At 34.4% G+C, this 12576-nt stretch overlaps 1 pseudogene; it reads left to right on the forward strand.

Moving 5' to 3' along the window:
• The first annotated feature begins 9138 nt into the window (after positions 1-9138).
• LOC112476039 lies at positions 9139-9238 on the forward strand (annotated as a pseudogene).
• Positions 9239-12576: the final 3338 nt, after the last annotated feature.

Below are 12576 nucleotides of genomic sequence, written 5' to 3' on the forward strand. Positions count from 1 at the left end.
AGTTTACCCCAGTCATCCTCCTCCCTTCCCCAAGGTCTTCTTATACCCAGGAAGAGCCTGAAGGTAAGCATGACAACTGGGCAGACAAATAGGCTGATGAACATGCAATGCATTCTGGAGGTAAAGGATGTTCAAGAGGCCAGAGCAGGCACAATAATAACCGTGGGAGTTGTGCAATCTGCTGAGTGTAGTTTTTCCTGTGATAAATCAGATCGGACTACCAGAGATATGGATTGGTGGTTAGAGGAAGATGCCACCTCAGTAGAGAAAATATACATTAGATGAAGCCTGTTGGCAACTGGCAATTGAACACTGTCTGGCTCTCCAAGTAGGTCTAAAGATGTGGTTCAGCCATCAAGCGAGCCAAGAGATGGAAGGCCCAAGGCCAATTCACTCATCCTGCCCAGCAAAAACCAGCAAAAACTAATGAGTCTCTTCCTTCCAAGGAGCAAAGAAAGGTCGAGATAGATTAGGGGCCCATTAGAACACTGCAGATTAAAGAGTAAGAGCTGTACCTCCAATACCCAGTGGGAAAGTATCCCTTTGAAAATGATACTCTGCACACTCGAATGACATTTTCAGGAAGCTTCTTGGCATGCATGAAGACAAACTCCATGAAATAGAAACAAGCTTATAAAAAAAAAAAACAGGTTAAACAGAAAAGGCAACAGAATGAACAAAGGTAAGAGAAAAAGAGAAGGGTTTAAGGAAACAAAAATAAAGTATCAGAAACTCCACGTCGATGTGGCAGGAAGGAGCACATTTGTTGCAGCTGAACACTGAACAGATGATATGGAAAATAAACTGGAGAATCTTTCCAAGAATGCATACAAAATGGGCAGAAAAGGAAAAAAAAAAAACACGTTCAGAGAAAATACAAAACATGGAAGACAGAAAATGAAAAATCAATATATATAAAATTGTATCGGTTGCTTGCCAGGGGCTGGAGACCTTGAAGAGTTCTCAAAAGCAATCCTAGAAGACTTTAGAGTTTCTAAGAGAGAGACCAGCACAAATGCCATGAAAGTAACAGCAAATAAACTATATAAATGTCTAACCAATGTACTGTATACTTGAAACTAATAATAAAATAAATTTTTTAATTTAAAAAAAAGTAGCAGTGAGACCAAAAAAAAATGGCATAGATGATAGAGGCTCTTTTCATCCCTCTGGCAACCAAATCAAAGTTGTGATGGAAACAAGGAGCAGCAGCAAGTAAAAATCTCCTGGGATCTAGATGAATAAGCCATACAACGAGGGAGAAATACAAGAAATCACCCTGCAAAGACAGAAGGTAGGACGGGGCGAGGATGTGGGGCTACCTGGTCCTGAGCGGCTGATTGAGACAGAGGCAGTGTCAGCATCAGCGGCAGATGCCTCTTAAAGGGGCCATGTCCCCGAGCGGATTTTCACAGTGACGGACCTGCTCGCTCTAAGCACCAGTACTGATTCAGCTGGGCGCAGGGGGCACCAAGAACTTACAGGGAGAGGGAGACATTGTCAGATTGAGGGCCAAGGCAAGAATCGCTCTGTACAGAAGTGCCAACGGTACCCATTGTTCCCTGTTGAGCCCTCCCCCTACCCAGTGTGCAGACATAGCTGTGAAGTCATCAAACTGGATAACAGAGGTCGCTCTGCCCAGCAAATTCCCTGAAACCCTGCCTCCCTCAACTCATGACCCCACCCAAGCCACATCCAGGTATATCCTCAGCGAGTCAGGTGCTCCTTGCTGAGCAGCGCCTAGACTCACACTGGAGGCAGCTGGCCTCGGTTTCTGGTGTGGCCTTTTGAGGCAACTATAAGCCCAGCATCTGTGGATTGCTTGCTGAATCTTAACAGGTGGCCCCAGAAGTGTAGAGGCTTGGGCTAAATTTGGCCTGCAGCTGAACCCCTCTCAGGACTGTGCCACTGGACACCTATTTCACAAATCCGTACTAATAAGACCGGGAGACTTAGGAGCTTTGCTTAGTACATAGAAACAGGTACAGAAAGACAACCAAAATGGGAAGACAAAGAAGCAGAAGTCATATGAGAGAATAGAACAGAGATCCAGATATAATGGAGTCAAGTAATCTAACAGATGCAGAGTTCAAAACAGTTATAAAGATGCTCAATGAACTTTTGGGATGTGTAGAGAACTTCAACAAAGAGATAAAAAGCATGAAAATGGAAATGGAAATTATAAAAGGGAACCAGTCTGAAATGAAGAACACATTATCTGAAATGAGAAGTATATTAAATGGAATAAAGAAATAAAGTGAATAAAGAAAAGGATCAAATGCCCTATCTAGAGGACAGGAAAGCCAATCAGGACACTCAGAATGGCAAGAAAAAAGATGCCAAGACTATAAAAATAATTTAAGGAGCATATGGGACACTATTAAGGGTCCAAATATCCATCTGATCGGCATAACTGAAGAAAATCAAGATGTTGAACAGCTGTTCAAAGAAATAATGATGGAAAACTTCCCTCACCTGGCACAGGAAATGGACATAAAACCCCAGGAAGCTCAGAGAATTCCAAAAATCAGGGATCAGAAGAGGTCCACACCAAGACACATCATAATTAAAATCCCAAAGGTTAAATACAAAGAAAGAATATTAAAATCAGCAAGAGTAAAACAGATAATTACTTACAAGGGAATACCCATAAGACCGACAGCTGATTTCTCAAAAGAAGCTATGCAGGACAGAAAGGCTTGGCAAAAAATATTCAACAGGATGAAGACCCAGGATCTAAAACCAAGGATACTTTATCCAGCAAAGCTATCATTTAGAGTTGAAAGACAGATAAAGAGCTTCCCAGAAAAAAAAATAAGTTCAAGGAATTTATCACCACCAAGCCAATATTACAGGAAATGTTGGAGGGACCTCTTTAAGAAGAAAAAATACAAAAGACTAACTTCAGATTAAAAGACACACACAGACTAAAAGAAAGGGGATGGAAAAAGATATTGCTTTGATGGACCTAGAAGGTATTTAAGTCAGACAGGGAAAGATGAACACAATATGATTTCACTTATATGTGGAACCTAAGAAATAAAAAGAACAAACTAATCAAAAACAGACTAACAAATATTGGTGTTGGACAGAGAGGAGGGGGTTGGGGGGCGGGGCTGGGAGAATATGGTGAAAGGTTAAAGAAGTACAAATTAGTAGCCGATGGATGGTCATGGGGCTGGGAAGCATGGCATAGAGAATGCAGTTAGCATTAATACGTTGGCTAGGTGGAGGGTCAAGGGAGGGAGGGAATAATTGGGAGAATCGTTTTATGAACTATATAGATGTCTAACCAATGTACTGTATACTTGAAACTAATTAAAATAAATTTTTAAAAAGTAAATGCTCAAAGCTCAAAAAGAAAAAAAAAGTAACAGCAAAGCCATAAAAAAATAAAAATTTCCTTAGTTGAATAAAGACCTGATAGTCACATCAAGGTAATGTTTTTGAGCCATATGGTTATTTTAAAGAAATCTTACAACTATCCAGGGACATACATGAACAGACACATAGAAAACAAATTACCTACAGTACAATATCATTAACTTCATAACACTAAATTCCAAAGGAAAATGGAGCCAGAGCCAGAGTTTTATGAGGGAAATTTTGTGATACAAAAAATATGTTTCCAGCAGGATAAAAGCAACAGACATTATCAGTTACATTTACATATCAGAAAATTTGCAACAATTTAGAAAAATAATTATTTGAAAATATATTCCAGTTGACAAAGAGATGAGGTTTGACAGCAAGCAATAAAATCAATTACAATAGAAGTCTAAATGTTTGCAGACTGCTTTAAAATCAAATTAAAATGCCAAAAGTAGTCTCAATAAAGAATATACATGTTAAAATAGTTAAAGTTGGATTTAAAAACATTTTAAATAGTTAAAGTTTTCAACAAATATACTCTAAAGAAGTATATACGCCATTAAAAATACTGGGAAAGATAAAAATGTTACCCCTATTTTAAAAAATGAAAAAAAAATGTTAAACAGAAAATTATTGTTTAAACAATAAGAATGTATAAAAAAAGACAGAAATCACTTTCAATAACAAATATGAATGAATTGAATCTTGATTGAAAAAAATTCTTCAGCTGAAAAAATAATGTCATTACATATTGTACCTAAATCAAAGGAGAAACTAAGTAGTAAAAGAATAATTTTCATTTGTGGTAATATTATAGGATAAACAACAGCATTCTTTTGAAATACATCTATAAAAACTCAATAATATGTAAAATAGCTTCTTTTTAATATATTGCAGAGCCCATAAGAAGTGTCTCCAAGAGCCTAGAAACAAAGAAATACCAAAATCCTGAGTGGTAAGTGTGAGAGCTTATACTTCACTGTGGGTAGGGATTAGTCCCTGGCCTGAGAAATCTAATGACTTGAATTTTAATGTACGTCAATCGGAAACAAAACTTTGAATGAATGCAAGACAGCAAATTGGAACTGAGACCACTGCATAAGCTGAGGCTTCAAATTGCAACACATTCATTGAAAGATTGGACTAAGAGACAGTTTACCCACTATTGTAAAGGAGAACAAGAAAACTTACTTCGGTGCTTGGGCTCAGTGTATGAGAGAAAATAACCTCCCCTCAAAATTCTGATCATAAGACTTCACTTACATAGATTTAGTATTCAAATTTATACAACTTGATCTCAGATGTCCTAAGCAAAGAACTCAACTGAAAAAAATCAGTTGTAAATGAATAAGTAGAGGGAAATGCAGGAAGGCTACACTTTCTATAAGATTCCCATAGATAAAGCCCTGCCAATTATGAACTCATAATCCAAAATCACAGAACACATAAATAAATTTACCATGAGTGAAATTCAGCAGATAAAACAAACAGGAATAAACCCTTATTACAATAGAACTATCAGAGAAAGACTTGTAAATATCCCTATTTAAAATGAGATGAACAAAAAGAATTGATAGATTTGAGAGAGGACCGCACAGAATAGGAAAAATTTTAATTACAATAGACATTGGAATTAGAAAATAAATAGATAAGTTTAAGAGATTAAATATACTTGAAGAGGTTTAATGAACTCCAACTGAAATCTGAGAAAATTTTACTTAGTTGCATTATAGTTAAGAGATGCAAACATTAAAAGAGGTTGAGAAATATGGACGAAGCAAAGAGAATGCTATCATTTTAAAAATGCTGAAGAGGAAACAATAGAAGGGATGGGGGAGATAAATAACATTAAGAGAAAATGTCAGGTAATTTTTCAGAACTGATGAAAGAAGTTAATTATTCAGATTCAGGAAGCACGGATTTAGGGAGTTCTGAACAGAGAAAACAAAAAATTTCATGACTAGACAAAATTGTAATGAAACCTCAGGACACCAAAGACAGAAAAAAAATCCTAAAAGCAATCAGAAAGAAATGACAAGTTACTTGTAAGAGATGACAACTAGTCTCAGCAGCAAAATAATAAGTACAAAAAGGAAATAATTATCAACTTAAAATTTTATATAACCTGAAATCCTATATCCAGCTAATTTTTTATTCAAGACTGAGCAAAATAAAGACATTTGCAAGCAAGACTGAGGGAGTTTACCACCACAATACTGTCTCTGAGATCTACTAAAGGGAATTGTTCAGAAATAAGAGAATTAAACCCAGAAAAGCAAAGTAAGATAAAAGAAGCAATAATGAGTAAGGAATTGGTAAACATGTGGGTAAATCTTTGTGGTTTATAAGAGAAATATAACTCTGAAATACTGCATAAGAATAGCATCTAAGATGGGAGTTAAAAAGATAAACAATTTCTAAAACCCTGGTACCATTCTGGAGACAGGCAGAAATGCTGAATAATTTTAGATGTTATCAAGTCAACCATGCTTTAAAATGTTAAGGTTAACAACTTTCAGGTAAGCGATAGGAGAAAAGAGGGATAATTAAACTTAATACAAGGAAATGTAGGAAAGGAGAAAAAAAGGAAAGAAAAGCATAACATAAGCACAAAATAAGTTGAAAATGAATCTAAATATACTAGCAATCACAATAAATGTATCAGCAATCACAACAAATAGAAGTGAAATAAACTCATCACTTAAAAAGACAAACATCAGACTGGTTAAGAAGAAAATCCAGTTACATAATATTAAAAGAAACATACTCAAAATATGAGGATTCACATGTGTAAAGGGATAAGAAAAAATATACCAGGAAAATATTAATTTTAAAAATTTGGTATTGGGAGGGGGATGATAGATGGAATAAAAGGGATCAAATATGTGGTGACAGAAATTAACTATGAGCGGTGAACACAGTGCAATATGTGTATGACTTACTGTCGAATTGTACTCTTGAAACTTATTGAATTTCGTTAACCAATGTCACCATAATAAAAAAATATCTGGTATAGGTAGATTAACACCAAAAATGTAAAGAAAAAGTATTGTTAGTAGTAAAAGAATCACAACATAATAAGAGGAATAGTATTTTTAAGAATACATATGAATTCTGAATTTCTATGCATCAAAGGTAGGATCTCAAATTACATAAAGAAAAAAAGGCAGAATTTCAAAGAGAAACTGACAGGACTATTATTATAGAGAGAGATTTTAACATATCTCATTTTGTCATTATAGGTACAACAGATGAAAATTGCTAAGTAAACGGAAGATTGAAAAAATATAACTACCCAACTTTAGTGGATGTATAGAAATCCCTATCCAATCACTAGTGGTTGGGCATTTTTCTCAAATACACATACAACAATTGTAAAAACTAACTACTTACCGGGCCACAAAGTATCTCTCAACAAAGACCAAATAATCATACAAATCACATTATTTGACCTCAAAGCAATTCAATTATAAGTCAATAACAAAAGAAACTTTAAATACACTTTAATAACCTTTAAATAAGAAATCATAATGAGAAATGAAAAATATTTCAAAGTTAATTATAATTAAAATGATCTTTCTGAACTTTCACATACAGCTAATGTGGCACTTAGAGGAAAATTGATATCTTATATTGGAATATTAGAATGCATACCAGAATAAAAGAAATTTGCTAACTCAAAGAACTTTAAATAGGCAATAAAATTGTGACTAACTAAAGGAAAAGAATATGAATACATATAAATATAGGAATGGAAAAATAAATTATCCATGAGAGCTCACATCTCAAAACTCACTGTCTAAGAAAAAGGAACTAATAAAATAGAAAAACTTCTGACAAGATTGAGCTGGTTTGTGAGGAGTATGTAATGAGACAAAGCCTAAAGGATGGAAAGAAGGACATATGTATAGAATAAAACTTTAACATTAGAGAATACTGTAAACCACTTGAATGAAATAGAAATTTTTCTTTAAAAGAAATACAGCATTTCAAATCTACTTCACAAAAAATTAGAATATTGAATATACTCATTACCATGAAAGAATTTGAATCAGTTATTAAAGTTCTACCCATCCCAAAAGAAACAACATATAGTCCAGATGGTTTTGCCAGTGAGTCCTACTCCAAACATTCAAGGACATATTTCCCCAGATATTGTTAGGAAGCTAATATAACCTTAATACCAAAACCTGAGAGGAACAGTACAAGAAAAGAAAATAAAAGGCCAAATAAATGCACAAATATAAAATATTATAAACTGAATCCAGCAATGTACTGTACACCTTTTTTTTTTTTAATGTGACCCATTTGGGCTCATTTCAGGATTGAAAGGATAATCTAATTTTAGAGAAATCTATTCATTTCATTAACTGACTAAAGGACAAAATGTATATTATATAGTCATCTCAGTAGACATAGATAAGACATAAGTTCTGAATAAAAATTCAGAACTTTTTCACAATTTAAAAAGTATTTTATCAGAGATATAGAAATATCTTGAGACATCTTGATATTTCTATACCTCTGATAAAATACTTTTTAAATTGTGAAAAGAGATATCTTGAGACATAGTATCTACCAAAATCCCAGAACAAATAACACATTTAATAGTGAAACATCAGAAGCATTTAAAGTTGAAGAAAAAGAAAGAATGCCTACTCTCCTTGTTTCTACTCAACATTTTAGTGAAGGTCCTACCTAGCACTGTAAGACATCGTAAAAAATAAAAGCTATAAAGAGAGGAAAGGAAGAAAGAAAACCACATAAAGTCACAAATAGTCAGGTTACATATATAGAAAACCCAAGAGACTATACAGGCTAACCATTAGACCAAACATGGGAGATAAGCAAGTTTGCTGGTTACAGAGTCAATATATAAAAAGTTATTGCTTTCCCGAACATCAACAAAAAAACAATAAGAATAAGTTATTTTTAAGGATATGGCATTTTAATAGCAAAAAACTCTGAAGTATCTTGGAACAAATTTAAAGAAAGCTTTAAAAGGTGCATATGGAAAAAATATAAGACTTCATTAAAGAATGTTTAAGTAACTAGGGAGGTATACCATGTTCATGAGTGAGAAAACTGATAACAATTCTCCTGGATTTTAATTATAAATTTGATAAAAATATAAGAAAAATATCCACAATATTTTTGAAGAATTTGAAAATTTGAACCAAAATTCAAAGGCAAAACAACCAAGGCAATTTTGAAGATATGCATAATGGAGGGTCTTGCCTTACCAACAATCCACACTTATAAAGCTGCCATAATTAAAACAATATGGAACTGGTATAGGAAATTTAGGATCAATGTGTATAGGGAAAATTCATGGCAAGGGAAGCATTGCAAAGTCCTGGGGAAAGAATAAACCAATAAATGTTGTTGAGACAATCTGAAAACTAAAATTAGATCCCTCTTTCACATCAGATATAATCAAATCAATGGATTAAAAATAAATATGAAAAGCAAAACTTTAAAAATATTTTTGAAAAAATATAGGAGAATATCTTAATAAAGTAGGAGGATGGAGGATTTCATAGACAGGACACAAAAAGCACAAATTGCAAAGGAAAATATAGATACATTTGACTGCATAAAATGAAAAACTTTAGCTCAAAAAGACATTATAAACATAGTTAAGCCACATAATGGGAGAAATATTTGCAACTCATTTAATCAAAAAACTATTAATATCTAGAATGTATAAAGAATTTCTTTATTTCTTAAAGAAAGAAATAAATATTTTTAAAAGTGCTCAGTTACTTGCTTTGGCAGCACATATACTAAAATTGAAATGGTACAGAAATTAGCATGGCCTCTGTGCAAAGATGATACACAACTTCATAAAGGGTTTCATATTTTAAGCCAGACACAAAAAGACAAATGTTTGATTCCATTTATATGAAATATCTAGTGTAGACAAATTCATCAAGACAGCAGGTAGATTAGAGGTTACCAGAGACTACGGGAAGGGGGTAGGAGGGGTTATTGTTAAACAAGTAGAATTTTTGTTTGGGATGATGAAAGGGTTTTGGAAATAGGCAACATTGTGAATGTAACTAATGCCACTGAATTGTACACTTAAAATGGTAAAGATGCAAATTTTATGTTATGTATGTTTGACCACAATGAAAAAAGCACCCAATATTAAAGAAGGCAAAAGATTCAAATAGATATTTCAGATCAGAGGAAATACATATGACCTAACAATATCTGAAAATATGCACAATCTCATTTGCAAGTAAAAAACACCACAGAGATTAATACTTTTCTCACTCATCAAGGCAAAAATAGCAAAGTTAGGCAATAGCTAAGGTTGGTAAAATGTGGAGCAACAAGAGCTTTCATACATTGCTAGTGGGAATGTCAATTGATTTAAACATTTTGGTTAGAAGTACAGCATAATTCATTGAAGTTTAACATGTGCTTCCTTATTTATTAATTAAAGTAAATACAGACTGCCATGATAAAGATACTAACAATAAAATACTAGCAATAAAAAGGCTTAAATGTAAAGAAGTTTCTTTCTCTCTCACATCAATCTCCAAGTTTATTATCTTGAATAACTTTGATCCTCGTGGTCATTCTGGTACTTGGTTCTTTTCAAGTCATTGCTCTGCTGTCATCTGGGACTCTGTCATTTTCTGCAAAGCTGAAGTTGGGTTACCACCATATTTGGGTTTCTGCTAGTGGGAAGAGAAAAGAGCATGGAGGAGGTATACCCATTGCCTAAAGACTCTGATCCCAAAGTTGCACAATGGAAAGCTGCTTAGATTCCATTGGTGAGAACATAGTCACATAGCCACATTCAACTAAAAGAAAGTCTGGGAAAGACGTCGAGCTGGACACTGCGTATGAAGTTGAGGAGGATGGATTTGAGTGAGCAACCGGCAGCCTCCACTATACTCAGACTCAAACAAGAAAGGGACACAAATAAAAAAGCTCTCAGATTCAATTCATAACAGGAAACAAACAAACAAACAGAAAATAGCCCAAATTTTATCATTGGAGAACAGAAAAATAAATAATGGTATATTTATATACAGGAGCAAAAATGAATGAATTACTGCTGCACAATTAGGAAGATGCTCCTTAGGCAATATTAATATTCAGCTAAGTGGTAGGTATTAATATTTAAATTGTATATATATGCATACACATATGCATATATATGTACATTACATCTATTATTTTGAGTATACTTAAAATAACAAAGTTACCACCTCAAAATGAACCGGATATGGTTTTTCACCTAACAGGCTGGTAAAAACAAATGTTTGTTAATATTAAATGTAGGCAAAGATGTGGGCAGATGGACAATAAAAGTATAAATTGTAGTCTTTTTTTTTTCCCTGTAGGGCATTTCAGCAGTATCAAAAAACTTAAATTGGGCATTTTTATGAACTGCAGTTTCACTGGTCAGCACTAACCTAGAGAAACAACCATGGAGGCACATAAGAACACAATGTATAGAGATGTTCAATGCAGCAAATTTTAAAATAGCAAAAAAAAAAAAAAAAAATGAGAACAATTTAAATGGTATTAATTAAAGAAATGACTCAGCTATGATCCAGCCATACTGCTAAATATTATACAAGAATAAAAAGAGTGATGTGGAACTATTTGTGTCTAACCTGAGTTGATCAAGACCCAATGTTCTATGAAAAGGCAAGTTGCAGAACAAATGAGAGAAAGCAGTGTAATGGTTCCTGTAGGTAGGGGTGTGTGTCTGTGCACGTGTGTGTGTGTGCACGTGTGTGTGTGCATGTGTGTGTGTGTGCACGTGTGCTTTGTTCTGACTTGTCTCCAAAAAGAATTTACTTTTTAAAAAAGCCTTCCTGAAGAACGATTGTTTTAAAATATTAAGCTTAAAAATGTTTTAAAACCAGTGAAAGAGACTTGACCATCTAAATAAAACTAAAGGAAAATGTAACTCATCCACTCATACAAAAGTATTTATGGAGTGCATACAATGTGTTAGAATCTGGGATATGGCGGTGAATTACAAAAAAAAAAGTCTCTTCTTCACAAAATTCAATCATTTGGAGGATTGGATTTCACCAAAAGTGAAACAGAAACCACAGTACTAACCATTTCCATATATTTTCCTTAAACAAACTCTCTGGATTTAAATTTTTTTTTAAGTGCATCTATTGAACAAGTCCAGTAATTGGTCAAAGCCTCAGTTTATCTATCTGAAAAATGAGCTGAGTATATTTATTGCTCAAAAGTCAGTTACGGGCACTTAGAGTGTAAAATCTGATCATTCTCTATATGAAGTGCTATGTGTAGTTGATCAAGGAGGAGAAATGAAGGCATTTTATCTTGCTCTTCACAAAGAGTCTAAAGTATGAAATGCTAATCATAATAACAAGAAATCCAGTCCAGATCAAAATACTGTTAGATAATCACACAACTAATTGGAGAGTGAGAACCAAAGGGGACTTATTAATGGTAAAATCTACAAGTACTTCTCAAAGAGGTCAATGCAGAACGGGTGCCTTTTTTTAACACCGACACCAAGCTCTTGATAATGCAATGGTGGTCAAATTTGTGGTTGTCACTTCTTGCTTTTTGAGATCTTCCTTTTGAAAAATTGGAATTAAGAATAATTGGCTTTTCCAATGATTAATAGATGAACCTCAGAGCCACAAGTCTGGCTCTGATCACACCTCTTTTGAGTGAGACGGTCCCCAAACAGCATCGATTTCATTGTCCATCTGCCCTTCTTCCTACCAGAATGGTTTCAAAGGCCTTAAAAGCATTGATCTGAAAGTTTCTCCTGCACCTCGGACAAGTTGTCCCTATTGCCACCCCCTCTTGACAGCCACCAGCATCAAACACTGCCCCACTTCCATGATCTCCAACCCTGGAAATTTCTCTCTTGGACTCAGACCTCCAAGGCTTCCAGTACCCTCCTCTTCTCCCTCTTCATCGTTACCCTTTAGCTTGATCATAAACCTCAGTCTTCAACCCCAGCCCAGCTTCCCCACATCATTAAGAACATCAGGTACCCCTGGCTTCAATCACCTCGCAGTCTAGCCTAGAACTAACGGTCAGGCCATTTCAGCAAAGCCAGGCTTGCTACCAGAGACTCTAGAATGGAGCTCTAACTTGATGGCTAGTCCGAAGCGAAATGTACTTTCAATATAAAACATACTGAAATTTATACCAGACTTCAAGGATTTAATAAGAAAAGTG

The sequence above is a fragment of the Pteropus alecto genome, unplaced genomic scaffold (assembly GCF_000325575.1).
Source record: "Pteropus alecto unplaced genomic scaffold, ASM32557v1 scaffold92, whole genome shotgun sequence".
NCBI classification, from domain to species: domain Eukaryota; kingdom Metazoa; phylum Chordata; class Mammalia; order Chiroptera; family Pteropodidae; genus Pteropus; species Pteropus alecto.